At 41.1% G+C, this 20,222-nt stretch overlaps 1 long non-coding RNA gene across 1 annotated transcript in view; it reads left to right on the forward strand.

Moving 5' to 3' along the window:
* The first annotated feature begins 35 nt into the window (after positions 1-35).
* The window catches only part of LOC131405409 (uncharacterized), a 26,559-nt gene continuing 6,372 nt past the window's right edge, over positions 36-20,222 (forward strand). The window contains exons 1-2 of the long non-coding RNA XR_009219964.1: positions 36-132; positions 3,236-3,336. This is a non-coding gene — a long non-coding RNA (uncharacterized LOC131405409). The remainder of the gene's footprint in view (positions 133-3,235; positions 3,337-20,222) is intronic.

Genomic DNA, 20,222 nt, shown 5'->3' on the forward strand with positions numbered 1-20,222 from the left:
CTGTATCACACTGCCCAACAGGTGATTATATGCTCTGGTATGTTGCTTTTTCCACTGTACTTACTGATTGTTCCTTTTATCTCCAGTTCATAGCTCCTTGAGGAAAGAGACTGCCGTAAAACTGGACACTTGGTAAGCATGGCACATTCCCTCTGGGTATCTCCTCAGACACACCCTCCAACACATACCCCTTCCCGGAAGAGTTCCTGCTTGCTGGTCATCTCCAGGGTGAGGAAGTAAAATAAAAAGCTATATAAACTACGTTATACTTAAGTGAAGGAAGAGAGTAGAGGTGGCTTCTGTTTGGGGGCCTATGTGGAGATTCACAGCTCAGGAAGAGAATTTTAAGCAGTTTGCTTTGTCATGCTTCAGGAGACATCAGTAAAGATATGAATTGCCTTTTCAGTGAGTCTGAGTTGTTAGTCTGGTTTTATTTGAATAGGACTCCAAGAAGAAGCTGGTCTGTGAAGCCCCTAACTGTACTTACATTTGTATTTTGACCTGGTGAAAGGAGCTACATTGGGTCAACAAGACTTACATCAAGGCTGGCAGTAGAAACTGTAAGGAGAAACATATTTGCAGATAGAGATCTCTCATTTATTTAGTTTTATTAACTCTTCTGCCTTTTCAAATTTTATATTTATGTGTATTGTGTGTGCAGGTGTGTGTATTTATACCTGTTTATGTGTTTAAATTGCACATGTATGTATGAATGTTACGTACACGAGCAATTCACGTAATGTTAGGTTCCTAGTGTCTATCACTGAATGCTGAATGAATTTAGGTTTGCTCAGGAAAACTAAGCTATTTATAAGATGTAGTTATGTAAACTAACAGATGATCATCCTCCTTCACAACTGAAAGATAAAAAGAACTCTGAATTTTCAGAATGTCTCCCCACTGGTGGTCTCTAGCCATAGCTACCCCCATCTGAGTAAAAAGATAATAATAATGCAGTAATAATGCAGTCATAAAAATACTTCAGTGCTTTGGTTTTTTTTCTTCTTCTAAGGAATGATCTGAGGAAATTGAATAGGATCTCTAAGGATTTTTCCACATTGTTGGATTTTTATGACTATGAAATAGTTCTCGTTGAGAATCTTCTATGTACAAGACATTTAAATTTTAAGAACAGAATTATAAGAAATTATAAGAACAAAAATGTCATAATGCCCTTCTTACCTAACACAATCCTAGAAAAGATGGCAATAGCTATTAGAATAAAAAATTAAAATCTGTGAAGAAAAAGAAGACATTTTAAAAATACTACATTTTATAGATTATATGATTGAATTTTAATTAATTTCATTCAGCAACAAATATTTAATGTGCCAGGTGCTATGCTGAGTATTGGAGGTGTGGCAGTTAATAAGACACTGTGAGGGCAGAGACTATGTTTGTCTTGTGGGCAAGACATATATAGAACAAGTAATTACAGGTGAGCCGAGTGTCATGAAAAAGGAAGTTTATTAGGTTCTACCATGGTGTGGGGTGGAAGGTGAGGGAAGTCATATCTAAGTAAATAGTGTCTAAACAAATACCTGAAGAGTGAGTAAGAATTGTGATAAGTGAGGGAGAAGAAGTAGAAAAGTTGTTCTAAGAAAAGGAAATGGCATGTGTGAGGACTCTGAGGTAAGAGAGAGAATCCAGCATTGATACTTAAACAAGCTCATTCCTTGAAAGGAAAGTTCAGGATGAGAAGGATAATCCAATAGAGCAAGGCTTCTGAGAAGGTTGGAGGGGATAAGATACAAAAACCAAGGGAAGAAATTGGCCTCAGATGGTAGTAGGGACATGTCCACGATAACGGGAGGAAAGGAAGAAAGGATAGACAGGACTGCAGATACTTTTATAAGTTGAGGGAATGCCTGTCTAATGGCTTCTATTTTCTCAGTGAAGTAGGAGGCAAGGTTATCTGCTGACAATGGAGGGAGGCAGAGTTGTGATGATCATGCGTTTGTCAAAATTCAGCAAACGTATATGTATTTAAGACTTGTGCATGTCATTATATGTAAATTGTACATGAAAAGAAAAAAACTATAAATAAATATTGAATTCTAGTTTTAACAAATGTGTGTACCTGTGGAACCCAAATCTCTATCAAGATATGGAATGTTATCATTACCCCCAGTGGGTAGAACTTCTCTACTTATATCAAATGTTGTATCCTCACTACCTATACCAATGCCTGGCACATAGCAGGTGCTCCATAAATATTTGTTAGTAAATGAACATGTGATATGATATTAAATCAGGATTCTTTCATCCAGGGTTGGGTTTTGTTAGACAGGTGCATTTTACTGAAAGAGCAGGATTCAGTAGGATGCAAGCACAGACTTCTTTAATTTTTTATTCGACTGTCTCTTCAAATTCTCTGAGGGCTACTTCTTTTTCTGCCCTGGATGAAATCTAATGAAGGTCACACAAACTTCAGTCTAAGTTAAAGCTTTTCCTTTTCCCCAGCTCAGTTGTGCTTCAGGATGGAAGCCTGTGTTGAGAGACATGACACATTCCACTTTCATTTTGTTTTCTACCTTTTACATCTCCACCTCTTCCACCTTGACTACTCAGTGATTAAGCTTTTAGATTCCTCCAGGTTTGGGTTGTGAAGGGGAGGGTGGCAGAGCTTCTCAGATGTCTTGGATGTATGACATATATGAAGTCACTGTGGGCAACCACTTAGGACCGTAGCCCTCATCCCTTGGACTTCTGAGGGTTCAACCATCTGCTTGATCCCTTGGGAGCTCAGCCAGGCAGGCTTCTTAGCTGGGATCCCTTTTAAAATGCCTTCAGGAAGAATTCTCTCCCACCAATCCCTGGGAACATTTAGCTACACTTGATTTATCACATTATCTATCCATCCCTCCCTCTATCTGCCCATTAATCCATATTATTTTTTGTGCATAACAAAGTAAATTGCTAGGGCCGGCCCCGTGGCTTGGCGGTTAAGTGCACACGCTCCACTGCTGGCGGCCCAGATTCGGATCCCGGGCGCGCACCGACGTGCCGCTTCTCCGGCCATGCTGAAGCTGAGTCCCACGTACAGCAACTAGAAGGATGTGCAACTATGACATACAACTATCTACTGGGGCTTTGGGGGGAAAAAAGTAAAAAAAAAAGTAAATTGCTGACATCAGTGCACTTTCCCCTGGAAAAAACTCATTTATCCACAGTTGGTGACAGTGAAGCTTGTTTTCAGTGTTCTCTCTCTCTACTCTGCCATTGGTTTTCTCAGGAGAATATCAGATTCCAGGTCCCTGTATTCCCTCAGACTCCAGGCGACATGTATCAAGTCTTCCAAATGTTTCCCTGAAAGCTCCTCTCGCATAGTTTGGGGTAAGTGGAAGCATCTCCTTTCTCGCTGTGGGAGGTGTGGGTAGGTATCAGGTATCGCCAAAGCAATACTCTTACCGAGTTATCAGTCCCCCCCCACCCTGGTTTTTGGGCTGGAGATGAGTGATGAGTAATGCTGAGCCACAAATTCTTAGCATGTCTTACATGGTGGGGATGTACATGGTAGGGATCTTACATGGCTTTAGGATGTAGGGGTACTTGGCACCTAATCTGTTGTCTTTTGGGGACCCAGTCAAAACAGATGGCATCCTTATTGAATGTCATGTTATATGTTCATTTATTTAACAAATGTTTTTTGAGCACTTATTCAATTCCAGGCACTAGTCTAGGTAGTGAGGATGTAGCAATGAACAAAACAAACTTCCTTCTCTCATGGAATTTACAGTTTAGTCTAGATAGACAATAAGCATTAAAAAAAGAAGATAATTTCAGGTAGAGATGAATGCTATGGAGGAAATAAAACATGCTAATGTGATTAATATAGATGGAGAGGGAGGTGGATTACTTTCAATGGGTTGACCTCTGAGGCGGTGATGCCTGACCTGAGATTTGAAGAATACGAAAAGGGAGGGGAAAGACAAAGCAAAGGCCCCAGGAGGGAAAAATCTTGACATTGGAAGAACAGAAAGGAGGAGACAAGTGTGAATAGAGAATGGTGGGAGGAGGAGAGTGGTATGAACAATGGCTGGAAGCTGAGATTAGAGCCAAACCAGGTAGGAACCTGTAGGCCGTGGTAAGGAGTTTGGATTTAATTTTCATTCCAAAAGCCATGTGGAGGGTTTTGAAGAGGTGCACTGAATTCATGTTTTGGCTGAATGCTGAAGAGCCAAATGTTAAAATTAATGCTTAATCTTTGGGATATAAAAGCAAATCTGAGTGTTTATTTAAAAATTGGATTATTATTAAAAATTTTGGTGGTCAAAGTTCAGAAGTTTGAAATAATACAGGAGCAAATTCTCAGCATTATAGTTCCCACATGTTCTTGCAGTCACAATACTGTGCTTTGTGATTTTAAGTAAAAGCCCAGTTTCAACTGAAGTCAGATGAGGAGCAAGATATTTTTGGGCTAGCTCTGCTGGTACAGGGTACTTCTGATAGTGATGTTGCCACCTAGTAGGAACTAGTAGGAATTGACTAAGGTAAAGTTTTATCTGCTTTATCTCCTGGACTAGATTTGAGCAATGGAGATGATTCAATTTCATAGAAGCCCTCTAGAAACTGAAGCTTGTGCTCTGATTGAAGAAGATGCTTTGTGACTATTTTCAGATGCAGACCTAAGACTGTTACTCTCATTTAGAGTTTTAATTTCTCATATGTGTTTATTTCTGCATGCCTTTTATTATTAAATTGTACATATATTTGTGGCTCAAAAGGGTATAATTTTCTTCCTAAATTTATCCAGCTAACCTTTCTTATAATCATATTAACTTTCAATTATTTCCCTATTTTACTTTTTAAAAGTTCTAAATAATTTTTTTACATAGAATTAACAACTTTCACAACCACTATTATTACTGCAATGTACTCTATATTTAAATTTTTAATAGAATTTCAACATGAGGACTATATCCAAAATGCTTACCTATATTTGAAAGTACATATTCGTATATTAACAATACCTCTGACTGACACACTTTGTTCTTATAACTTATATAGTTATGCTAATTAGAAATGGTGGTTACCCAGTGAAGTCACCTGAGAGGGGGCTAAACCAAGTGTAAGGTTGCTAGTAAATGAGGGGCCGGCCCCGTGGCTTAGCGGTTAAGTGCGCGCGCTCCTCTGCTGGCGGCCCGGGTTCGGATCCCGGGTGCGCACAAACGCACCACTTCTCCAGCCATGCTGAGGCCGCGTCCCACATACAGCAACTAGAAGGATGTGCAGCTATGACGTACAACTATCTACTGGGGCTTTGGGGGAAAAAAAATAAATAAAATCTTTAAAAAAAAAAAAAAGGTTGCTAGTAAATGAAATAGGAATTTGACAATTTTTTAATTAAGATATAATTGACACATAACATTGTATTAATTTAAGGTGTACAACATAATGATTTGATATATGTGTATATTGCAAAATAAGTTTAGTTAACATCTATCACTTCACACCTACAAATTTTTTTTTCTTGTGATGAGAACTTTTAAGATCTTCTCTCTTAGCAACTTTCAAATATACAATACAGTAGTGTTAACTATAGTCACCTTGCTGTACGTTACATCCCCAGGACTTATTTATCATGTAACTGGAAGTTTGTTCCTTTTGACCACCTTCACCCACTTCACCCACCCCCCCAGCATCTGGCAACCACCAATCTGTTCCCTGTATCTATGAGGTCAGATTTTTTTTAGATTACACATATAAGTGACATCCATCCACGTTGTCACAAATGCAGGATTTCCTTCTTTTCAATGGCTGAATAATATTCCATTGTCTATATATACCACATCTTCTTTATCAATTCATGCATTGATGGACATTTAGGTTGTTTCCATATCTTGGCTAATTCTGCAGTGAACATGGGGCTGCAGATATCGTTTCAAAATAGTGATTTTCTTTCCTTTGGATAAAGACCCAGAAGTGGAATTGCTGGATCATATGGTAGTTCTGTTTTTAATTTTTTGAGAAATCTCCATACTGATTTCCATAGTGGCTGCACCAATGGGAATTTGACATTTTGGCCTTCCAAAGGCCAATGCTGACGGTGAAGTTGAAAAGCATATTTTGGCCAAATAGCAAGGCCAGAATACAGCTAAAGTTGAGTACATATCTCATTTTTGCAGGAGAGTAACATGATCTAATGGCAAAAGGGTGGTTAAGGTGACAGATCATGGAATCAAAGCTGCATAAAGATAGTATTAACCAAAAGTTACCAGAGATAATACCTACATGTTTTCAGCATATAAGATAAATCCACCAAAATTTCTATGTATTAGTGGCAAGCTGATAAGATAAGAGGTCCCATTGATAATATCAGTGGTGTGATGGAAAGATCACTACTAGACTAAGAGTCAAGAACTTGGGTTTAAATCTTAGCTATACTCCTTACGGGCCATGGTCCCTGAAAGTCACTTAAGACTCTAAGAGCCTCAGTTTCCTTATCTACACATTGCATTGAGTTGTTGAGAGACTCAAGTTAAGGTAATGAATGTGAGAATATGTTGCAAGCTCTAGAGGAGTAGTTTCAATCTGGGGAACTTTTAAAATTAAGATGCTCAGGCTCCTCCTTAAACCAATTAAATCAGAATCTCCGGAGCAAATAATCTCCCAATTAGGCAGAGTAGCCATAAAATCTTAAATCATGTATGTCATTCCTCTCTTCAAACCCTCCAATGGAGCTTCCTATCTCAGAGTAAAAGCCAAAGCCCTTAGAGTGGGATTTAGGCCCCATGATCAGGCTCCCACTTCTGGCCTCATCTCCTACTCTTCACCCTCACTCACTCAGCTCCAGCCACACTGGGACTTGCTGTTCCCCATCAGTGCAAACACTTTCCCACCTGGGAGCCTTTGTCCTTGCTGCTTCCACTGCCTGGAATACTCTTCCCCGAGTTATCCCACATTGCTCAAGCCCTTGCTTCCGGCCTTTGCTGGAATGTGACCTTTGCGTGAGGACTTCCCTGACCACCGTCTTTAAAATATTCCTTTCCCCTTCCTGCTTTTTCTCCACAGAACTTATTACCATCTAAAATGCTTACACGGTATTTATTTTGTTTATTGACTATCATTTTCCACTAGAATGTAAGCTCCATGAGGGCAGGGGTTTTGTTTGTTTTGTCCGCTGCTGTGTAGTCCCAGTGCTTAGAGCACTGCCTGGCACGAAGCCAGCCCTCAGTGAATATTTATTGTTGCTATTCCAAATGGATGCAATGAGCATGCGCCTTAGTCAGCTTAAAAACTTCAGTGATGGCTCACTGCCTACTCCAAAGGTGTTCTGTGCTTTCCTACCTCCCAGACTTTGCTCATGTGATTCTTCCTACTTAGCACGCCCTTCCCATCTTGAAACTCATTTCCTCCGTTTCCTGGATGAAAAGAATCCTCCTCAAAATTCCTCTAGCTTATTGTGCCACATCCTGTCTTAAATTGTTTGTGTACTGTGTATGATTATTTACATAATTATTTTCTTTCTTGGAATGTACACTCCTTGAGAACGGTGTTACTCAACAATGTTTATTGAATGAACAAATGAGCTTGCCTTTCTAGCTGACTCAGACATTCACCAGAGGAAGAGAGGTAACTAAATGGTAGCAAACCCCCTAGCTCCAGCAAGAATACAAGTTGCATGTGAGTAAAATAAAAACAGAAGATGATAACATCCAAAAATAATGTGTGGATGGTAAGATCAACCACACGAAAGATGAATCACAATAAACTGCCTTGTCAATAGTCTAGTGTAGGTAAAAGTGAATTGAAAAGGAATGAGTTTTATTGCATAAATGTACTCTGAGAATCAGATAAAAAGTTAAACATGGCATTCATTTTTATGGCATTGAAGTCTTCAGGCCAAGCCACCTAAAAATAGGAAATAATTTCCTAGATTTATTATGATGTCCTTCAGATTATTTTCATGATCTATTCCAAATCTCAATCTTTTTTAGAGGACATTGTCTTATGATAGTGAAAACAATAAATCTCTGACACTTCCCCTTCATTTGGAAGTGCTATATAACCTGAAATTGAAAAATCTCGGGCCGGCCCTGTGGCTTAGTGGTTAAGTGCGCGCACTGTGATGCTGGTGGCCCGGGTTCAGATCCCGGGTGCGCATTGAGGCACCACTTCTCCGTTCATCCTGAGGCCGGGTCCCACATACAGCAACTAGAAGGATGTGCAGCTACGACATACAACTATCCACTGGGGCTTTGGGGGGAAAAAATAAAATAAATAAAATCTTTAAAAAAAAAAAAAAAAAAAATCTCCTTCAACTCAATGTTTTTCTTGCCCTACCTTTAAAAACCTTTGTTAACAATCTGTCTAGATTTTTTTTTAAGAACAGCTTTTTTTTTTTTTTTTTGGTGAGGAAGATTGGCCCTGAGCTAACATCTGTTGCCAATCTTCCTCTTTTTGCTTTAGGAAGACGGTCCCTGAGCTAACATCTGTGCCCATCATCCTCTACTTTGTATATGGGACTCCGCCACAGCATGGCTTGATGAGCAGCATGTAGGTCCGTGCCCGGGATCCGAACCCACAAACCCTAGGCCACCGAAGCAGAGCACATGAACTTAACCACTGTGCCACCAGGCCAGCTCCTGTCTAGATTTTTTAAGTCAGTCATTCTTATTCTCAGCTCCCCAAACCTAGGTTCTTTCTGGAATGTTCTTTCTAAACCAGCAGGAGCTCACTTCATCAGCAGGGCCTGATTTTGAGAGCCAGGAATTTATGAAGCTTGACCTGTGAATGTACAACTCTTGTTCACCTTGGTATGTTACCAAGTTTCCCTAAGGCTTCCAACCAACTTGACTGAGCAAGACATGTATCACCAGTCTCAGAGGGGAAATAAGAAGTGCTAGTTAAATAACTAAAGCCAGCAGAAATAAAGTCTCTGAAAAATTCCCGCTCCAAACAATACTATCAAAAGAAGCATACATTATAGATGATAGAATTTGGCTTTTTCCTTTTTTTCCTTTTCCTTTGCATAAATAACATCATAGAATAAAAGCAGAATAAAAAAGAAAGAAAATCGCCTACCAACTCACCTTTCTAACACATGAAGGATTTTTTTTCTAGTCTCTATTCATCTATATGCATAGACATCTTTATGACATAGTTTTTATTTATGTAACCTAGAGGCTCTGAGACCTATTGAACAATGGCGTATCAGTCCACTCTCTAGAAATAAGGTAGGAAGAAATCAGTGTACCCCCTCCCCCAGGCCTATATAAATGAGATCTGGGAGCTTGGGAGGAACCTGAAGCCGACTGGGGGAATCTGAGAGAAGACGCCCATGACTGTTCCCAAGGTATGCCTCACTCAGCCTGATGCATGATCCAGGAGGTCCAGAGATCCATCATTGACCCTAGAACACAACAGAGTTTCTCCACGAGACCTCAAATATCATTTCCATCTCTTTAAGCAACAGCTGATATCTTCATGTTGACAATTGCATCAAATCTATATTCTTGCCAAACTATCTAGACCCTGCATTATCTTGGCCTGTGAGTTAGAAGGTAGTATTAGATAAGTATTGGGAGAAAAAAAGTAATATAAAATCCTAAGGTTGTGTTGGAGATACCGAGAAGGCATCAATACTCCCCTGTGGAGATTTCATCCCCAAAGACCCAGCAACACCAAAGTCAACAAGAAACTACACAGAGAAGGTGTTTTTGTTGTCTCACCTGCTTATAAAACCCCAGCCTCTTACCCCTCTGAGCTGGCAGCACTCTTAAGGAAGACGACTGTAGCAATCCCTGCCTTGTTGTTTCTGGCTGACCTGCCCTATTTATCCAAGTTGACTTGTAACAGGCCAACCATTCACCTGCCAGTGGACTTTGGGGTTTCTAGATTCCCAGCTGTGCTGAGCCCTAACAGGTTACATTTCACAGGCTTTGAACTGGTCAAGTTCTCTGAAAGAGAAACAATAGGAACCAGAGCCCCTGGCAGCCAAGACTAGTGATCTGTAAATCTTGCCTTTTTCTTTTCCAGAAGGGGAAACTGAGACTTATATATCTTAATTATCTTACGTAAGTTCCAGTGTAGTTAGAAAGTGGCAGAAGTGGAATTTGAGCATAGCAAGCAAAGGGGTTTGCATGTAAGGAGACCACTCTTTGCTGATGGTGAGGCCAATATGGGAGACCCTTAACAGGTTGCTCTGGACCTCAGGCTTGTGAGGTCATGTGTGCCCTGCCCTGACCGTGATTTGAGCTGTACTGTTTGCTCCTAAAGGTGTGAAAGACTATCCTCTACCCTCTCTGGGTCCTTTCTGGCTGGGCTACAAATTACATTGACATGAGACCGAATAGCAGGAGAAAATCAAACAAAGCTTTATAACATATATATGGGAGAGACCCACTGGGTAATCGAGTATCTTGACAAGATGGCAGAGGTTCTCACCTTAAATACTACCTTTAGCTAAAGACAAAGGAGGATGTTGGGGGTGGGGGAGTCAGCTGTGGGAGATTACCAGAAAGCACAGTAAACAAGAGTATGCAGATTTAAGTCCTCACCTTCCGCATTGATAAGAGTTTCTAGAGATAAGGTCATCTCCCTTCTTCCTGGTACAGAGAGGGAGATAACGTTTATAAATGGAGATTTCTCTTATAAATGTAAATGTCTCTTACAAAGGGTAACTCCTACTCTTCAGAGCTTCTTTCCCTTCTGCAGTTTCTTAAAAGTAACCAGCCCAAAATAATCCTCATGTCAAAGAGACACATTTTGGTGTGACCAATTCTGATCTCCCACATTCCTCAATTCCAGCCTGAAATGACCTGGAGTAGAAAACAACCTGAAACCTAGTCAAGTGATCAGACTGGGACAGAAAGAGGAACTAAGGCTCCAGGGGAAAGGTCCTTGTGGCAAGTTCACGCACCAATCACAAGGAAGTGGTTTTGGATGTCCCAGTCAACTGGGATCAAAGAAGAGCAGCAGCCGCTGCAGCAGGGCCACGCCAGAGACCCAGATGTCAATGTGTCTGTTAATATATATCCCAGGGCTCGAGAAAAGCTCTTGTCTCCTTTGCAGGCAGTAAATGTGTCCATTCCAAATGATGGAAAACCAGTGTGTTTGTGAGGAGGAAGGAGAGGACAAGGAATATGCAGTGAGGGAACAAAGAAAGGAGAGGAGAATTAAGAGCAACAAGGAGAGAGGAGACAGTAGAGGCCTCAGGGTGCAGCAGGGGCACGGCGTGAAGCTCTCCTGTTTCTCAGCTTGCCCCTCACAAAAGCCCGACTGCAGACCCAGCCCCAGGCCATCAACAGGACTGAGGTGGTAGTCGGGGCAGTAGCAGGTGGAGGGGAGGATCCCACACACACCTACTCTTCCCCCATCCCCACTCCACCTCATCAAGTTTCCCTTTCTTTCTCTTCTGCTCTTCCTTCCCCATTCTGCCACTCCCTTGCCATTTTCCGTCTCTCCATCCTTTACTCTTTTCTTCTCTGCCTATTTTCTCACCCTGTAAATGCTTTACTCAGAAGCATGCAGCCCTAAGAGAGCTGCTAGCCCTGTCTCTTCAGTGTGACTCATTACTATGTGGTTATACTGGGAAATGAACTGAGTGAGACATCTAAGCCCAAAGCATCCAGTGTCTGTGTTCTCACTGAGGTCAGGTCCTGTGGGTTAGCAGTTAATAGCATTGTACACTTTCAAAGATGTAACTCAGTCCTGAGTCTTTGCCTGCTCCACCCATGATCCTGTGGCAGCCTTTGAACTATGTCCCGTGTAACATCTTGCAATTCCATTGCTGCAGGGGAGGGATGTTTGCACTTTATGGGAACCTGTGACTCAGTGCTCTGACTCTATTCCTTCTGAGATCTAGGTTGGTGGGGTTTTTTTTGTGTGTGTGAGGAAGATCAGCCCTGAGCTAACATCCATGCCAATCCTCCTCTTCTTGCCGAGGAAGACTGGCCCTGAGCTAACATCCATGCCAGTCTTCCTCTACTTTATATGGGACGCCACCACAGCATGGCTTGACAAGCGGTACATCGGTGCACGCCTGGAATCTGAACCCAGGCCGCCAGCAGCAGAGCACACGCACCCAACCGCTACGCCATGGGGCCAGCCCCTAGGTTGGTGTTTTTATACCTTTGTTTTCTTGAAATTGTATTTTAGTGTGATTAGTTTGGATTTAGTTTTAAAGGCTGAGGTATTCTGTTTACTGCCAGGGGAAAGTGTGTTCTGAGGGAAATGTACTATATTCAGAGGCAAAAGGTGCAATGCTAATACATGGACAGTCGGATAACATTCGGTGGTAAAATTCACCCTCTAGCACTGTTGGAAAGAGTGCTAGACCATTCATTCATTCATTCAACGCATATTTAAATATGTCAGAAGTGATACATGCTATAAATAAAATTAAAGTGGGTAAAGGGATAAAAAATGTAGGAGGGCTATGTTCGATAGGTTGGTCAGGGAAGGCCTCACTGAAAAAGTGACTTTTAAGCAGAGCCCTGAAAGAAGTAAGGGAGTGAGCCATGCAAACATCTGGGGAAGAACGTTCCAGATAGAAAGGACTGCAAGTGCAATGCCACTGAGATGGAAATGAGCTTGCTGAGTTTGAAGAACAGCAAGAAGGCCAGTCAAATTAGAACAGACTCAGGAGGAAAATAGCACAGTCACAGAGATATGCAGAGCTTGTTAGGCTCTAATAAATAGTTTTGATTGGATTGTAAATGTGATGAGAAATCGTTGAAGCATTTGAGCAGGAGAGTGACAAGATCCAGTTTGTTTTAGCAAGATCACCCTGGCCTCTGGTTAAATAATAGATATCAGAGAGCAGGGGTGGAAGCAGGAAAGCAAGTTAGAAGGCTATTAGAGCAGCCCAAGTAAGAGAGGATGAGGGCTCTCTGGTTTGGGATATATTTTGTAGATAGAGGTAAGAGAACATGATGGATTTGAATGGGGGTTGTGAGGGAAGGAGAGGATTCAAGATCTCCTCTAGATTTTTAGCCTGAGCAGTAGTGAATGATGGAGCCATTTACTGAGACTGGAAAAGTTTGGGAGGAAGGTAGTAAATCCAGTGTTCAGTTTTGCACATATTGAGTTTGAGATTGCCTAAGACACCCAAGTGGAGATGCCAAGGAGGCAGTTGTAAAGCAAGTCTGAAGCACATTGAGAGGTGATGTTTCCTGTGACGTTGACTAAGACACTCTTCTTACCACCACTGTTAGTTAGAGATTTGAGTTTCAAAAAAGGAATTCACCTCCTGTCGAGGGCACAAGACTCCATCTTGTAGAGCCCTGCTCTCTGTCTCAATGCCATGCGTGGGGGAATATTAAATGAGACGTTAAGGGATCACCTGGCTTTTGTAGTTCACAGTCAAATCCTCCAATAGCGCCTCTTGCGCAATTAATGTTTGACATTTCAAAAGGGCCCCACCTAGTGAGACCGTGTGCTCCTTTAAATATTTTTCATAGCCTAGGCAGAAACTTTGGCCAATGGAAGCAGCTGAGCACAAGGAGTCTATGTTCCATAATATCTGCAGATCATTTTCAAGCATGCTAACCACTTTTGGAGGATGTGGTGAGCCAGAGATTTAAAGATGTGGAGCATGGATTCTAGATGAGGAAAGGGCCACCTTGAAAGGGCATACTATTCAAATGCTGCTGAATGGAAGCCCAGAACTTATGCCATCGGGTCACATCACCTGATATCAGATGATCTGGGTTTTTCACAGAACGCTGAGGTCCAAGGATCGCATCATGTTCAGAAGGTTGAGGATATATGTCTCAAGATACTTCAGAGTATTTAACAGGATTAATAAATAGCCATGCATACAAAAATGGAAGATTTATCTTAGCTGTGGCATTTCAAGAATCAACAAACACTTTGCCCAGAATATTTTCTCATGAGGTGTCCTGCCAGAATTACCCAATAAGCCAGGACTTCTTTAACATTGCAGTGTTCACACAGCTGATCCTGCCAAGGACTTCTTTGTGGAGAGGGTATCACCCCTCTTTTCTAGAGATGGAGCTTTCTGGGAAGGAACACAGGAAACTGGGTGCAGAGCATCAGTGCCGTTAGAAAGCCTGATTTAAAAAAGGTGTCGGCAGAATTCTCCAAGTATTTCCCAAAAGACTGGGAGCTTATAAGGCTCATTCTGGCTTTGTCCCCTTTAATTGGGTCGGGTCTGTTTGGCATCTCCTCCTTCAAGGGAGTTGCTCACCAACGAGACCTCATTATTGTACTTATGCACTTGAAAACTAGACAGCTATATTCTTGCTATTAGAAAAACATATAAAGAGCTTGGTTATCTTATCAAACAAGGTTTCTTCAAATCAGTTGCAGGTACCACCATCGGCTGTATCTGTTGTGTACCCAGAGTCATTAATGACAGGCATAGGCTTTCAATTGGCCAGGTCAGAGTTTCAAGGTCCAGCTTTGCCACTTGCTGCTCTGGTGGGCAAACTTGGACAACTGTAAACTCGGGATAATGACAGTACTCACGTCATAGGGTTACTGTGAGAATTAGATTAGTTAACACCCTCAAAGAGATTAGAAGAGTACTAGAACATGGTAAGCACACAATAAATGTTAGCTGTTGTTATTATTAACATCATTATTTTTAAAGCTAATCGGCAAAGAGATTTTTTTGGAACTATAGACCCAATATAAATAAGATACTTAAGTAGACCCTCATTAAGTTTCTGCAGTTAGTTAACACCATGTTATTTGTAACTTTAGAGAATGAAGTTTGATATAAATCTTGACCTAGTTCAAGGTTGTCAGTGACATATTTTTTTTATTGAGGTGAAATTCAAATAACGTAAAATTAACCATGTTAAAGTGTACAATTCAGGGGCATTTAGTACATTCACAATATTGTGCAACAATCACCTCTGTCTAGTTCCAAACCATTTTCATCACTCCCAAAGGAGACCCCTACCCATTAAACAGTCATTCACCATTTCCCTCTCCCTCCAGCCCCTGGCAACCTCTAAACTGCTTTCTGTCTCTATTGATTCTGGATATTTCATATAAGTAGAATCATACAATATGTGACCTTTTGTGTCTGGCTTCTCTCACTTAGAGTAACTTATTATTGAAGATGAAACTGCACATCCCCAAAGAATCAGCATCTCATCATCTCTGATATCTAGAGTTTTCCAATGCTTAGTGGAGACCCTGGTCCCTAGGATTTCAGATTCTGTCCTCTGTTAAAGAAATACTTGAATCGACAGTAGATGGATTCTTGGGAAAACTACAGGACATTCTAAATTATTTCAACATATCAAGTATCTGAGACAAATGGTGCCTCAACATCTGGAGATTTTGCAATGGTGCAGTTTAACCCTGTCATTTTATAGAGAAGGACTTTGAGGCCTAGTGGTGTTTTCTTTGGCTACTATAAGACACATACAATCCTTGAAGCACTTATTACAAAAACAGTTCCACTAAGGAGAGTGTATAATGTGCCATGGCCTAATGAAGGTCACAGTCCCTGACTTCAAGCTACTCATAGTCCACTGGAGAAAAAAGACAAATGGTCAGACATTAAAATACAATATAATAACTACTGTAACTGAATTAAGCACAAGGTGCCATGGGAGCACATGTGAAAGTAGCTTGTCCCATAGGAGGCATTGGAAGGGGACTCCTTATACTCTTTCTTCCACAAAAGGCTGAATCATTGCATTGCTAGTGGAAAAGCAAGTTTTATACATCATGAGGCAATACTTTTTAGAATGTTAAATGATTATTGACTTTGGGGCCTGTGCTAATTTATTATCATAAAGAAAGGGCACTGTTACTGTGGGTGCTTCTCCTTACATTACTGGTTCTGTTTGGCCACTAATGCCCTGTGGCGTTAAGGTGGAGATTGCAACCTAAGGATAATGTTCCTTATTGTATGAAACTAGATGTTTATTAACTGGGAAATCCTTGCTGGTATTGAGGGAGTTATTTTCTTCTTAAACTATTTAACAATGTAAACTCATCACAGGTTTTTTGTAGACTCTATTCTAAGAGTAAGTATATTCTCTTAATGATGTTCTGTCTCAACCCTCTGCTGTAATCATGACTCTGCCCCCATTATTTGCAACATGCAAGTATTGTCACACTTGGCCTTGTTGTCTGCGCTCAATGTCAGTTCCCAGCTGGATATCAGCTGATGGTATCACCAAGTCCTCCAGCATTATGGGCATGTCCATTTTCATAATATTTAAATAAAAATGCCTCTGAGCACCATCTCTCATCTCTCCTCCTTTGCAGGGATTCTTGGGCTTCCATTTCTTCTAGTCACTTCTGATTCTGATGTCCTACTTCTGCTGAATTCTCGATCTTTGCACTGAGTCTCACCCTCTGTCTGTGCTGTCCCTTTTCTGCACCACATCATCCCATATTGAACACATCTGATCCCTTCAGTCCCCAAACTACTATTGACCAAAGCAATATCAAAATGTTTAGAGACAATTGAAATGTTTAGAGACAGTAGAATGCAGCACAGGAGAGCAAATAGCTTAAAATTGAATTTTTCAGTCAGTTCCAAAGTCCCTTTGTCCATTTCTCTCTAGCTGTTTTTTCCCCACCTCTTTTTTCTCTCCCCTAATTTCCCTCAGAACTTAAATTTTTCCACTGTATTATTATGCAGAGCCTTCCAGGTCATTCCGATGCATGCTCAAGTTTGAGAAGCCTTGACTTAAGCAAACTTTGAGTAGATATTTATAATATGCACACATATACAGATCTCTTTCATCATTTTTAATGGTTGTATGAATTTAATGATTCCATACTGATGAACATTTAGGTTGCTTCCAATTTTAATATATGAACATGTACTAGAAGAGTACATGGAAAAATCAAAACAGTTATGAGATCTAGCTATTTTAGATGAAATTTTTTTCTTAAAAAATTCCTTCAATGTTATAATATTGTTTATAACAAATACAAATTGGAAGAGAGAACAATGTTAGGTGAGCTATAGGAGGAAGGGAGTTAAAAGATTCTCCATAGAGGGCATAGGGAGCACACTGTGGTAGGCTAGAAGCTCCATGAGGCCAGGGACTGTGTCTGATTTGCCTGCTTCTATATACTCAGGGCCTTGAACAGTGCCTGACACAGAGTACGTGCTTAGTATGTATTTAATGAATGAATGGATTAATTAATTAAGTGCTGCTGAGTCAGGATTTGCCACAGGTCAAGCTCTGGGACTTGAACTTTTGGACCAGCCAGGACTGTAACTATGGCCCTACTTTGTGCCAAGGGCTTGTCTGCTTTGGGGAGATACTCATGATAGTACTGCCTTGAGGAGCCAGGTGGGCATTTCATCACAAATCCTTGTTTGCTCCTTTCTTCCAAAGGACTCTCTATGACCCATCAGTAGGCAGGCTCAGCAGTCTGGTTCTACATCAAATGAATACTGGAAGATACTAAGGAATTACTGTTAATTTGTATTTAGTTTTAATAATGGTATACTTATTATATATGTATTTAAAAATATATCAAATAAATATATATCAAAATCATCAGGATGGGAGAGTTGAAGAGTCTCTTCTTCTCTTTGGTACAGCAGAGAGCACCCTCGATCCCAGTCCTTCTTACATTTTAATAGACTTAGTGCCATCAATCATCTCTTCTCTCTCCTGTATCTTCAATCTCTACCTCTTTTCTGGATTTCTACTCTCCATGTTTAAACATAATTCAAATATCTCCCATATTAAAAATCAAACACACCCTCCTCAGTTCAGACACCTCCTCCAGCAATTGCCCTATTTTTCTCTTTTCTGTAACAGCCAAACTTATCAAAAGAGTTGCCTAGTTTTCTCTCCACATTTCTTTGCTTCTCCCTCAATGTACTGGCTTCTGTCATCATTCCACTTTAATGTTTGATGTCACAAAATTTCGTGTGTTTTTCACACTAGTTTCAGCTGTTAAACAGTTAACAATTTCAGCTGTTAAAGGAACAGCTTCACCCCAGGTACTCCTCTTCAGAGAGACTCAAAAACTTACTGACATCTCTATTTGGATAGTCCATGGTTGCCCCAAACTCAGTCTGTCCCAAACAGAACTCATCATCTTCCTCCAAACCCGTGGTCCTCCATATTGGGAACCACTAATAATTACCCAAACAATAAACACCTGAGCAATGTCTTTTTATTTTTAAAACAGCTTTATTGAGATATAATAGACATACCTTAATAAACTGCACATACTTACTGATCTGCTTTTTTGTTACTATAGGTTAGTTTGCAGTTTTTAGAATTTTATATAAATGGAATCATATAGCATGTACTTTTTTTTTAATCTGGCTTCTTTCACTCAGTGTAATTATTTTGAGATTCATCCATGTTGTTATGTGTATTAATAGTTCATTCCTTTTTATGAGTTTATTCCTTTAGTGAGTAGCATGCCATTGTATGGATATATCATAATTTGTTTATTCAGTTCCCCATTGATGGCCATTTGGGTTCTTTCCAGTTTTTGGCTATTACAAATAAAACTGGTATAAACATTCATATATAAGCCTTTATATGGATATATGCTTTCATTTCTCTTGGTACAAATTCTAGGAGGGTAATATCTGGGTCGTATGGTAGATGTATTTTAATTTTAATTTTTTTTTTTTTGCTGGGAAACGTTTGCCCTCAGCTAACATCTATTGCCAATCTTCCTCTCATTTTTTTTTCCTCCCCAAAGTCCTGGTACATAGTTGTATATTCTAATTGTAAGTCCTTCTAGTTCTTCTATGTGAGCCACTGCCACAGCATGGTAACTGACAGATGGGTGGTGGTATTCCGCGCCTGGAAATTGAACCCGGGCCACTGAAGTGGAGTGCGCTGACCTTTAACCACTAGGCCGTCAGGACTGGCTCTAATTTTAATTTTTAAAGAAACTGCTGGGCGTTACTTTTGACTTTCTGTAGCAGTCATGGTTGACTACCTTCCCAACAACCATCTCGTCCTCCACTCCCTGGTCCTCATTGCCTCTTCCCCAGCAGAGGCTGAAAAGGTGACATTTGTTTTCCCAGCACCCTTTGCAGCTGCAGCCTGGGCATGTGGTTCCACCTGGCTACAGGGACCTGAAGGGAGGTCAACTGGGGGTGTGGGATGGGGAAGGAGATTCTGGGAAGTTACAGAAGGGGTGTAACAGAAGGATCCTTTGGCGCTCCTCTGATGACACCCCTGCCTGCAGGGATGGTGTTCAGGGAACCAAGGGGACATTCCCCCTCCCTGGAGCCTGTAGCCCCGTTCCACATGAGTCTCTGGATACCCAGGACTCTGAATTCCCTATCTTCACTGCCCCAAGCCCCTCCAGAACCTGAGATGGCCTCTACCTGTCTGTCCCCTGATGGTAGACAACACTGCTGGCCTGCTCATCCCTAGACCCCAGGGGTGGCCATATGCAGAGGGAGATTCTCTGGGGTGTCCACATGCATGCGTGTAAGGTCCTTTATGGTGCACACGGCACAAGGTGGAATGGAGCACACGGTGGGGATAGTTGAGAAGGCTCCACTTGGATTCTTGCACAGAAAAGGTTAGGGGCAGGACAGTCGGGTCTGCCATTCTGCAACCATGAGGACTACAGCACCAGCATGCTGAGGATTGTCCTTAATGACGCCTTGGAGCTCCAAACCTTCCCCTGAGCTGCCTTGCCTCTGGTTTATGTCACTTTTAGTTGAGTCCTCTGTTCCTTAGAGCTTAAAGCATCCTAACTGATACTCTCCTCTTTCCTTCTTTCTCACTTCTTTTGACCAATCACAAAGTCCTTTTACTCCTCTTTCCTTAATAGTGCTCACATCTCTCAGTTCTCTCAACCCATCTGCTACTGCCCTAGGACAGGCCACTGTTATCTGATTACTGCAAATTCTGGAGGTTCTGCTCAGAGTGCAACAGCTAAGTACATCTTTCCTGGAGCCACTGTGTTCAAATCCCAGCTTGCTCCTTACCAGCTTAGTGACTTCTCTGTGCCTCAGTTGGAAGTACTTTCCTGCCAAGATTGTTATGAGAGTTAAATGTGATAAAATATGTGGAGCATTTAGCTCAGTTCCTGGTTTTTAAAAAAATGTTTATTTTGTTTTTCCTAACATCCGTGTAATTGCTTGTGTTGTTAGGAAAACCTTCCCCAGATATCGCCAACTGGTTAAATTCTACTTGTTTTTAAATCTCAGTTGAGGTGCCACCTCCTTCAGGAAGCATTTCTTGATTGACCTACCCTTTACCTTCCCTGCCGGGGAAGAGCTGCTGCACCTTGCTGAAGCACTCTATCATGGTGCTGGTTATGCTTTATGGCTATTA

Source organism: Diceros bicornis, chromosome 5 (assembly GCF_020826845.1).
Source record: "Diceros bicornis minor isolate mBicDic1 chromosome 5, mDicBic1.mat.cur, whole genome shotgun sequence".
In the NCBI taxonomy this organism is placed as follows: domain Eukaryota; kingdom Metazoa; phylum Chordata; class Mammalia; order Perissodactyla; family Rhinocerotidae; genus Diceros; species Diceros bicornis.